This window comes from Myotis brandtii, unplaced genomic scaffold (assembly GCF_000412655.1).
Source record: "Myotis brandtii unplaced genomic scaffold, ASM41265v1 scaffold61, whole genome shotgun sequence".
NCBI lineage: Eukaryota > Metazoa > Chordata > Mammalia > Chiroptera > Vespertilionidae > Myotis > Myotis brandtii.
The window spans coordinates 2,107,838-2,119,640 of NW_005370318.1; positions in this window are offsets into that span (position 1 = coordinate 2,107,838).

Here is an 11,803-nt window from a genome sequence, read left to right on the forward strand (position 1 = left end):
CGAAGGAGTAATACTATTAAGAAATTCGATGGGAACATTTTCATTTTCGGCATCATCTGCTGAATCAATGGAATCATCACACAAATAGGTGTGAAAATCTCCATTGAGTATATCCAAAATTTCTTCATTTAATTTATGAACGTGCTCATTTTTTGGACAAAGAATCACATGTTTAGACTTCGCTCCTTTCTCTGCTTCGCTCCGTTCTCAGGAAGCCCTATTCTTGCAGGAATCTTCCTACAACGGGCATCTAGTATCTATTATATGAAGCACTAGAGGCCCGGTGCACGAAATTTGTGTGTGTGGGGGGGGTGTCCCTCAGCCCAGCTTGCACCCTCTCCAATCTGGGACCCCTCAAGGGATGTCCGACTGCCCTCTCACAATCCAGGACTGCTGGCTCCCAACTGCTCGCTTGCCTGCCTGCCTGATGGGCCCTAACCACTCCCCTGCCAGCCTGATTGATGCTTAACTGCTCCCCTGCTGGCCTGATTGCCCCTAACTGCCCTCCCCTGCAAGCCTGGTCCCCCCCAACTGCCCTCCCCTACAGGCCTGGGACCCACCAACTGCCCTCCCCTGCAGGCCTGGGACCCCCCCAACTGCCCTCCTCTGCTGGCCTGGTCACCCCTAACTGTCCTCCCTTGCAGGCCATCTTGTGTCCACATGGGGGTGGCCATCTTGTGTGTTGGAGTGATGGTCAATTTGCATATTATTCTTTTATTAGATAGGATTGCCAGTGCGTGTCATATATACCAGCCGGCTGGTCGGTCAGACGGTCAATCACTTAGCCTTTTATATATATAGATATGTAAAGTGAGAGATAAAATCTACCTGGCAGGAAAGATTTAAGGATTAGAGATAATGTTTAGACTAGTGCTAGGTAAAAAGAAGGTACTCAATACACAGCAAGGATGATTAGAAAACATGAAGACCAGTGTCAAGTTCTGATTTTGCCATTTAACTAGCCATGTGAATATGCCCAAGTTAATATTAACATTTGTTTTCCATGGGAAAACAGGTTTACTATCAACAATATTAATCCATCTAATGTCAGAGATGTTACATGGAATGATCCAAAACTCAGCAGTTATAAAAGCACCAAATACAATGTAAGATGGTATTTTTGTTGGAGGTTGGGTACCACTGAGATGTTTATCAATGCTGAGTTTTTGGGTAGAAGAAGATATGGTCAAATGCTCCTGATTATCATCACTGAGAAAAATGAGCCAAATATAGATCTTTCAGATGCATATAGTACAGCAATCCTGATCATTCTAAGCAGGTTGACCAAGGAAAACCACATTTCTTTCTTTCTTTTAAAAAAAAATATATTTTTATTGAATTCAGAGACGAAGGGAGAGGGAGAGAGAGATAGAAACATCAACGATGAGAGAGAATCATTGATCGGCTGCCTCCTGCATACCCCACCATGGGGATCAAACCCGTAACTCGGGCAAGTGCCCTGACCAGGAATCAAACCATGACCTCCTGGTTCATAGGTCGACATTCAACCACTGAGCCACATCAGCTGGGCAAAACCACATTTCTTTAAAACAAATCAGACTCCTAACTAAAAAACAATTGGGAAGTTTTAAAGAGAATGATCTTTGGAGGCAGAGGCTGAAGGTAGATAATTTTGTTTTTTTTGTATGTATAAGCATACATTTATATGGTTCAAAATCAATATAAAAAGAAATATTCCTTGCCTGTGTCCCCACATACTCCACCCCATAGGTAACCATTTTAATCGGTTTCTTGTGTATCCTTCCATTCTTTCTTGGTACAAATGAGCAAACATAAATATAAATTCTTATCCCAGCCCAGCTGGTATAGCTCAGTGGTTGACTTTGACCTATGAACAGGAGGTCATGGTTCGATTCCTGGTCAGGGCACATGCCTGGGTTGCGGGCTCGATCACCAGTGTGAGGTGTGCAGGAGGCAGCCAATCAATGATTCTCATCATTGATGCTTCTATCTTTCCCTTTCCTTCCCTCTCTGAAATCAATTAAAAAATATATTTAAAAAAATTCTTACCCCACTCCCCATGTATATACAAAGATAACATAATTACATTAAACTGAATGCTACCAATAATGGCCTCTCTTGTAGCAATCCCTTTTGCAATACATCAGGAAGTGGGTTCTATTCCTATCTTCTAAACCAAACTTTGGTAATATGATGGAAGTGTGATGGAAGTGACTGAGTGCCAGTTCTAGGCCTGTCCTGGAATCCTGGTTCTGCCATTAAAGCAAATTCCGACTAGTCTGCTAGACGATGAGACCACATGGAGCAGAGAGAGATGAGCTGTACCAGCTAAAGTCGGCTGGTCCCCAAACATGTAAGAGCCTAACATAATGAGTCTGATCTGCAGCTAGCTGACTGAAGACATGTGAATGAGTAAGCACAACCAAAAGCAGAAATGTTTGACTCATAAGCAAAAAATAAATAAAAAAAAAATGAAAAGTTTATTGTTTTAGGCCACTAAGTTTTAGCATGCTTTGCTATAGAGTAACCGACCAACAGCAACTAACTAATCTATACCTATACAATTGTGGGTGGTTATTGACTTTTACTCCATATGCAGATTCAATTGCTCCTTGGTTTTTTGTTGTTCTTGTTTTGTTTTATAATTTTACAATATGTCCTAAAATTCTTAATTCCATAACCTTAAAAAAAGATGCATAATATTTCATTGTGGATATACAATAGTTTATTTGCTCAATCCCCTATTGATGGATAACTGGATTGTTTTCAATCATTTATAGCTGAATTTTGAGGCTCTCCAGATCCCATGCTACTGACTGCCCTCTATTTGCCAGGTTTGAAGAAACAGATAAAAGAAGACAGAATCCTAAATAATGGGAAAAGCAGATATATTCAAATGTGTACAAAAGTACTCAGAAAATAAAGAAGTAGAAATGTTACTCTCTATGAACTCCACAGAAGTCTTTACAGACCATTAAATAATTCAATAGGAAGGCTAACATGGGCTTTCCAGGCAGCACATAGGGAGAAAAGCCTGAAGACTGTAGATATACTTTAAATAGTGCACCCAAAGAACAGAACCCAGTGGGGAAAAATCAAGAAAAAAATTCCCTTGACCACAGCACCTCTTTAATCATTGCCAAGGGTAGGTAAATGTTCTGGAGTAATTATCAGACGAGAAGCATTTCCAACATTGACCATTCTAATTTGCTATAGAGGAAAGAGCACCAAAATACTATTGCACAAGGGCTGATAAGGCTGGTAAACTGATAATTGGCAAAGCACATGTTTCTCTTCCTTGTAGCTCTAAAACAAACCTGAGAACATATCCAACTTTTTTAACAACAGGCAGGCGTCATATGCAGAGACAGCCAGGAATAGCTGTTTACAATGACAAATAATTTATCATTCAACAAAAATTGAAGCATAAGGACTCACGCAGAGAAATTACCAGAAAATATTTCACAAGGGACATTAAAAACGGAGCTCAATTAAAATAAATTAATGCTTTGCTGTATACTAACAATGCAGATCAAATTTTTTTTTCCCATTCCACATTTATAAATACTTTGTGGAAGATTATTTTATCTAATACATCCCTATTATTCAAGGATCAATAAATTTTTTTTCTGCAAAGGGGAAGACAGTAAATATTTTTAGCATTGTGGACCATTGGTCTCTCACAACTATATAACTCTACTGTTGTAGCATGCTCTAGACCAGCAATTTTTAACCCTTTTTCTCATAGAACACATAAACTACTAAAATTCTGTGGCACAACACAAAATATATTCTATTTTTTGCCAATCTAACAATAACAAAAAAATAGGTATAGTTTTTATTTGTTCACAGCAGGCAGCTAGTGTCTTGGCTGCTGTCAGTTTTTAATCTGACAATCTAAGGGAAAAGAGATCAGTGCCCCTGACTAAACAGTCAGGTATTGCATGTTTTAAAAATTCTTCTGGCACACCAGTGTGCCATGGGCACACTGGCTAAAAATCACTGCTCTAGATAATATACAAACGAATGGTCTTGGCTGTGTTCCAATAAAACTTTATTTACAAAAATAGAGGGTGGTCCATAGTTTAATCAGTAGTCCATAGTTTATGGCTAATTAAAAAACTGGAAAAATTCAAATGTCTAATTCTTACTTTATTTCTATGCCTATAAAATTTAATTTATAACATATACTGAAGTGGTTCACCTGAATAACATTTTTTCTTTTCTTAACACTGGATATAATGCTCAGTGGTTAGAGTGTCAGCCCACAGACCGAAGGATCGCAGGTTCGATTGCCGGTCAAGGGCACATACCTGGGTTGCAGGTTCAATCCCCAGCCCAAGTCAGGCTCGAGTTGAGGCAACAAATCGATGTATCTCTCACATCGATGTCTCTCTCTTTCTCCTCTCCCCTTCCACTCTCTCTAAAAATCAATGGGGAAAAATATCCTCCACTGAGAATTAACAAAAAAATAAAATAAAATAAAAGACTGGATATAAAGAGACCTTTACTAATTGACCAGTAAGAAAATAATACACAGGTGGTGAACCAAGATGGCGGAATAAGGTACAGACCTGCGCGTGCTGCCTCCCACAACAACACTGAAAATACCAACTATAAGACAAAACAGCTATCATTCAGAACCATGGGAAAGCTGGCCCAGTGGAAGAGGCTGAGACGGTCCCTGTGAGGCTGAGACGGTCCCTGTGAGGCTGAGACGGTCCCTGTGAGGCTGAGACGGTCCCTGTGAGGCTGAGACGGTCCCTGTGAGGCTGAGACGGTCCCTGTGAGGCTGAGACGGTCCCTGTGAGGCTGAGACGGTCCCTGTGAGGCTGAGACGGTCCCTGTGAGGCTGAGACGGTCCCTGTGAGGCTGAGACGGTCCCTGTGAGGCTGAGACGGTCCCTGTGAGGCTGAGACGGTCCCTGTGAGGCTGAGACGGTCCCTGTGAGGCTGAGACGGTCCCTGTGAGGCTGAGACGGTCCCTGTGAGGCTGAGACGGTCCCTGTGAGGCTGAGACGGTCCCTGTGAGGCTGAGACGGTCCCTGTGAGGCTGAGACGGTCCCTGTGAGGCTGAGACGGTCCCTGTGAGGCTGAGACGGTCCCTGTGAGGCTGAGACGGTCCCTGTGAGGCTGAGACGGTCCCTGTGAGGCTGAGACGGTCCCTGTGAGGCTGAGACGGTCCCTGTGAGGCTGAGACGGTCCCTGTGAGGCTGAGACGGTCCCTGTGAGGCTGAGACGGTCCCTGTGAGGCTGAGACGGTCCCTGTGAGGCTGAGACGGTCCCTGTGAGGCTGAGACGGTCCCTGTGAGGCTGAGACGGTCCCTGTGAGGCTGAGACGGTCCCTGTGAGGCTGAGACGGTCCCTGTGAGGCTGAGACGGTCCCTGAGAGGCTGCGACGGCCCCTGTGAGGTTGAGACGGTCCCTGTGAGGCCGAACACAGGGACACGTCGCCGATGGAAATAGCTACATTTTCCATGTGTATGACCCGGCAACAAAAAGCGTACACCTATGGATGAGGACAGTGGGGGGAGTAAGGGCAGAGGGTGGGGTGGGAACTGGGTGGAGGGGAGCTATGGGGGGAAAAAAGGGGAACAAGTGTAATAATCTGAATAAAGATTTATTTAAAAAAAATAACACACAAAACAGAAAAAAAATATTTAAAGACAATACTAATAACATGAAGTCAGAGCTGAGGGGTAGCAAAGATAAGGCTAGTTATCTGATGTTCTTCCAAAAATCAGACAGATCTAAGAGAACTTCAAAAATGACTAGCATACCTGTGAAAAATCACTTGTTTCATTGTTATGATAATTTAGTCATTCCTTTTTTCTCTATCTTCTACCAATGCCATCTGATATAATTCTAACAACTCTATAACAAACAATCCAATTAAAAAAAGATTTTTATTGACTTTAGGAGAGAGAAGAAGGGAGGGAGAGGAAGAGGGAGAGGAACTGAACTGGATTATGCCCAACCAACTGACCCACACCGGCCAGAGCACAAACAACCCAATTTATTATTTTTTTTATTAAATCTTTATTGTTCAGATTATTACATTTGTTCCTCTTTTTTCCCCCCCATAACTCCCCTCCTTCCAGCTCCCACTTCCAAAAATCAGACAGATCTAAGAGAACTTCAAAAATGACTAGCATACCTGTGAAAAATCACTTGTTTCATTGTTATGATAATTTAGTCATTCCTTTTTTCTCTATCTTCTACCAATGCCATCTGATATAATTCTAACAACTCTATAACAAACAATCCAATTAAAAAAAGATTTTTATTGACTTTAGGAGAGAGAAGAAGGGAGGGAGAGGAAGAGGGAGAGGAACTGAACTGGATTATGCCCAACCAACTGACCCACACCGGCCAGAGCACAAACAACCCAATTTAAAGAACAAGGAAAAAAGACATAAAAAATACAATTCTCAAAAGCAGGTGTAGAAATGGCTGAAAAAGACATAAGAAAATACTTGACATACTTAAGTCATCAAAGAAACATAAAACACATCAACAAAAAAGAAAAACTACTGATATATATATATAATAACGGATGGATGTCAAAAGCATTAGGCTAAGTTAAAGATGCCAGATACACAAAAGCTACATACTGCATTATCCAATTTATCTAAAACTTCAGACAAGATAAAAATTAGTGACAAAATGCAGATCAGTGGCTGCTTGGGACTGATGGGAAAAAATGATTATGAAGGGGGATATGGAGGACATAATAAATCTTTTTATGGTGATGGAACTCTTCTACATTTTGATTGCAATGGTACTAAGAACTTTATACAACAGCTAAAAGTCAAACTATATAAATAAAATGGACGAATTTTACTATATATAAATTATACCACAATAAAGCTGACCACTGGGTACACTGGCTCTTGGATCTCTAAGGAGGTGCTAATTTAGCCTCTGCCTGAGGCTACCCCGAAGGAGCTATGGAGAGATCTGCAGATTCCTCTTCTTTGTTTGGGGTTTGGAGGTGCCCAGATGAGGCCCAGCTGTGAAGCAATGCAAGCTTCTGTGGGGCCTTGGGTCTTCTTTTGGATGTTCTGGGTCTCTCTGACCCAGCTGCAGTTTGTTAGGTAATTTTAGATTGCAAAGGGCCAGGCCATTCATATGCAAAAGCCTCTGTGCACAGCTTGGGTGAGGTCTCAGGGAATCAACTTGGGGGAGCAGACAGCTATGGCTGATCCTCAGCTCTGTCCTAAGAAGCCCCGGGTCTCAGTGTCCCGGCGGTAATCGCTGCAAGCACCTCTGAAAGAAAGCTGCCCTCGAGTTCTGCCCGATGCCAGACAGTCCAGTTTCTCCCTGTATGAGTCTGGGTCCCCAGAGACTCGCCCAGAACTGGAGTTCAGAGCAGTTGGGAGCTTGAGACTCCCTCCCGACTGAAAAAGACAACCGAGTCCTCAGTTGCCAGCCCTTTCTACGGAGCCTCCATACCTCGGCACTTTACTTCCGCACCTCCTCTGAGTCTCTTCCCCACCTCCTCTGAGTGTGCTTTTCTCTTTCCTTCTAGTTGTAGAATTTCCACTCAGCCAGCCTTCCTGTGGTTCTGGATGGTGTCCATTTTGTCTTTTAGTTGTATTTTTGAAGTGGTTGTGTGAGGCAGCAATTTCCGGTGTTTACCTATGCCGCCATCTTGGTTTCCCCCTCTAAAATGTCATACTTATTGATGAAATATTAAAAGTGCTGCCTTTCAACTCAGAAAGAAGATAAAGATGCCCAGTATCTACTCAACATTTACTTAAGAGTCAAGCTAGAACAGCAGGATAGTTAAAAAGAAAAAAAAAGGAAGAAATAGCCTGGCCCACATGGCTCAATGGTTGAGCATTGACCCATGCACCAAGAGATCACCTGTTTGATTCCTGGTCAGGGCACATTCCCGGGTTTTGGGCTCAATCCCCTGTAGGGGGCATGCAGGGGCAGCCAGTCCATGTTCTCTCTCATCCATGTTTCTCTCTCTCTTTTCTCCTCCCTTCCTCTCTAAAATCAATAAGAACATATTTTTTAAAAGAAGAAAATGAAAGAAATAAAATTATCATTTTGTACATACAAGATGACTTTATAGAAAACCAAAATAATCTATCACCCAAGTATTAGAATTAATATGTAAGTTCAACAAGGTTGCTAGATCAAAGCCCAATCTTTTAAAAATTAGTTGCATTCCAGCCCTGGCCGGTTTGGCTCAGTAGAGCATCAGCCTGTGGACCAAAGGGTCGTGGGTACAATTCCAGGTCAAGGGCACATACTTGGGATGCAGGCTCAATTCCCAGATCCCCAGTCAGGGCATCTACAGAAGGCAACTGATCAATGTTTCTTTCTCTTTGTCTTTTCTTTCTCTCTCCTTCTCTCTAAGCATGTCCTCAGGTAAGAACAAAAATAAGCAAGGAAATAATAAACAACATATTCAGGATAATGACTATGGCAAAGGAAAGGAAAGGGATAGAATCAGACAGTTACAAATTATAGTTCTAATGTTTCGCTTCTTTAAAAGCTCTGAAGCAAAATATTAGACAAAACATTAAAATCTGACAAGCTAAAAGTGGGTACATCAGTGTTTGTTATACTGTGCTTTCTTCTTATTTTGTAAGCTTGAAATATGTCATAAGAAAAGATCACTGGCTACAGTGGGGAAAATAGTGAGATCATAGTGCAGGCAAAGACTACTTACAAGGTTGTTATAGTGAGAAATGATTGTGACCTGAGATAGGGAGTACCAATAGGAATGGTAAAAGGGGGTTGGATTTCAGAGATATTCAGTTAGAACAGGATAGAGTTAGAAAAGGATTTGTTGACTGATTAGATGTGGAAGATAAATTGGGGTAACATCTGGAATTACTGACTGAGATAGTGGCAAGTAGAGAGCTATGTTGGAGGGGAGAGATGAAGAGTTCCATATGTATTGAACATACTGCTTTCATGATGCCTCTGTGATAGCCAAGAGGATGTTCTAGTTGATAAATTCAGAAGTCTGGTGTTGAAAAGAATAGTCTGGTCTAAAATTGTGAGTTATTAGTATAAAAATAAGAAAATTTTGGCTATGAGAGGTTAAAAAGATGTTATGTTTCAAAAACAAATAAAATGAATTATGCCTGATTTTTTCCCCTATTGACTTTTACTCCATATTCAGTGTTAAGAATGGATAGTTAACTATTATACACTAAATATTTGTTCATACTTTAATAGTTTATTCAATTCTTCTTCTTCAAGCTATTAGTTTTTTTAGATTAGTTGTAAAGTCAGATATTTATAACATGTTTACAAGCCCCTAACTCTCATTATTTCCCACCTTCTGCAATTTGTCTATACTGTTCCACAGAAAATTTTGGTTTGCATTTCTCTGCAGATGCTTTCAGTTCCCAATTCTAGAGAGCCAGGCTCAGCTAACCATGGCCACCTTCATTCTAAACCAATGCCCTTTTAGGATAATTCCACTCACAGGGAAAGTATAAGACAGGAAAGAAGGACAGAAAAAGGGATATGGTAAGAAAGGTGTTATTTTCATAAACTGGAATTTTTAAAAATAGTTATTTTATGACTTTTTTTATTAGTTTGTTAGAGATGCCTTAAGAAAGTATCACACACTGGTTAGCTTAAATTACAGAATCTATTTTCTCAAAATTTTGGAAGGCAGAGGTGTTGAAAGGACTGGTTTCTTCTGTGGCCTCTCTCCTTAGCCTGTGGGTGGCTGTCTTCTCCCTGTGTCTTCATACATAATCTATATCCAAATTTCCTCTTCTTATAAGGACATCCAGTCATATTGACCCACCCTAATGATCTCCTTTTAATTTAATTGCTGCACTGAAGACTCTATCTCCAAATTCAGTCACATTCTGAGGTTCTGGGGTATTAAGACTTCAACATATAAATTTGTAGGGAACACAATTAAGCCCAATAGTGGGGGTGGGGATGATGAAGAAAGCAGATTAAGGAGGTTGACCAGATTTTCCTGAATTGAATTTTAGTATTCTCTCATTCATTCATTCAAAAATAGCTGAGTAATTACAAGATATCTTACTGCTGAGGATAGACAGTAAATAAAACAAAAGTAAGTAAAAGATAGAGCTCAAGGAACAATTCTGCAGTTTTTAGCTTGGAAGAATGGAGTTGCCATCTCCTGAGAAGGGTGAAAACATGAAAGGAAAATGGGTGGAGGGGTAATTAGAGACCAGGACTAAATTTAAAATGCCTAGTAGATATTCAAATGGGGATGTTGGAATAGGCAGCTGGATATAAAAGTAGAGAGATGAGGCCTGGGGTGGGAAAGTCTGAGCTCCTGATTAAATGTTGTCAACTGATGAAAATATTGATGCTATTTAAAGCCTGAAACTGGATTATCTTAGAGGAAGTGAGTATAGAATAGAGGTTCAAGGACTGATATTCAGGTACTCCAATTTTTAGGGATCAAAGAAAGTGAGGGGAAAAAAACTAAAAATAAATAAATAATAAATAAATAGATAGATAGATAGATAAATAAATAGATAGATAGATAGAGTTTGATCCTGGCCTGTGTGGTTGAGCAGTGACCCATGCACTAGGAGGTCAATGGTTTGATTCCCAGTCAGGGAATATGCCCATGTTTCAGGCTCAATCCCCAGCATGGGGCGAGCAGGAGGCAGCCTATCGATGCTGATGCATTGATGTTTCTATCACTCTCTCCCTCCTCCTTCCCCTCTCTCTAAAATAAATTAAAAAATATTTAAAAGAAAAGAAAATGGTTATGAAGGAGGCATTAACCTTAAAAAAAAAAAAAAAAGACTGAAAATGAGCGGTCCTTTGCTTCTTGGTGAGCCTGGCTAGAGGTTCATCAATCTTGTTTATCCTTTCAAAGAACCAGCTCTTGGTTTTATTGATCTTTTACATTGTTTTTTTGGTCTCTATGTCATTTATTTCTGCTCTGATCTTTATTATCTCCTTCCTTCTGCTCACTCTGGGATTTTGTTGCTCTCTTTCTAATTCTTTAAGTTGTAGAGTTAGATGATTTACTACCATTTTTTCTTGTTTTTTGAGGTAGGCCTGTAGAGCTATAAACTTCCCTCTCAGGACTGCTTTTCATTGTGTCCCACAGATTTTGGATTGTTGTGTTTTCATTGTCATTCATTTCCAGGATGTTTCTGATTTCTTCTTTGATCTCTCTGGTAACCCAATCATTGTTTAATAGCATGCTATTCAGCTCTACACACAACTCTAGGGCCGATTTCCCCCAGTGAATGAACAGGGCTCTCATATCTGAGCATCACAGTTCCCTGGAGTATTAGCCCATTCACAGACTGCATTCGCATTCACATATTTGCCCACAGTCACAGATCACCAGTTAGTAGGAAATAGTTCTTTTTCACTCTTTTTTTTTTTAATATATTTTATTGATTTTTTACAGAGAGGAAGGGAGAGAGATAGAGTTAGAAACATCGATGAGATAGAAACGTCGATCAGCTGCCTCCTGCACACCTCCTACTGGGGATATGCCTGCAACCAAGGTACATGCCCTTGACCGGAATCAAACCTGGGACCTTTCAGTCCACAGGCCGACGCTCTATCCACTGCACCAAACCGGTCAGGGCTATTGGTTTATTTCTAATATTATGCCATTGTAGTCTAAGAAGATGCTTGATATGATTTCAATCTTCTTGAATTTGGAGAGACTTTGCCTTTGACCCAATATGTGGTCTATCTTTAAAAATGTTCCATGTGCACTTGAGAAGAACGTATATTCCGTGGTTTTGGGGTAAAATGTTCTGAAGATGTCAATTAAGTCCATCTGATCTAGTGAGTCATTTAGGATTGCTGTTTCTTTGCTGATTTTTTTT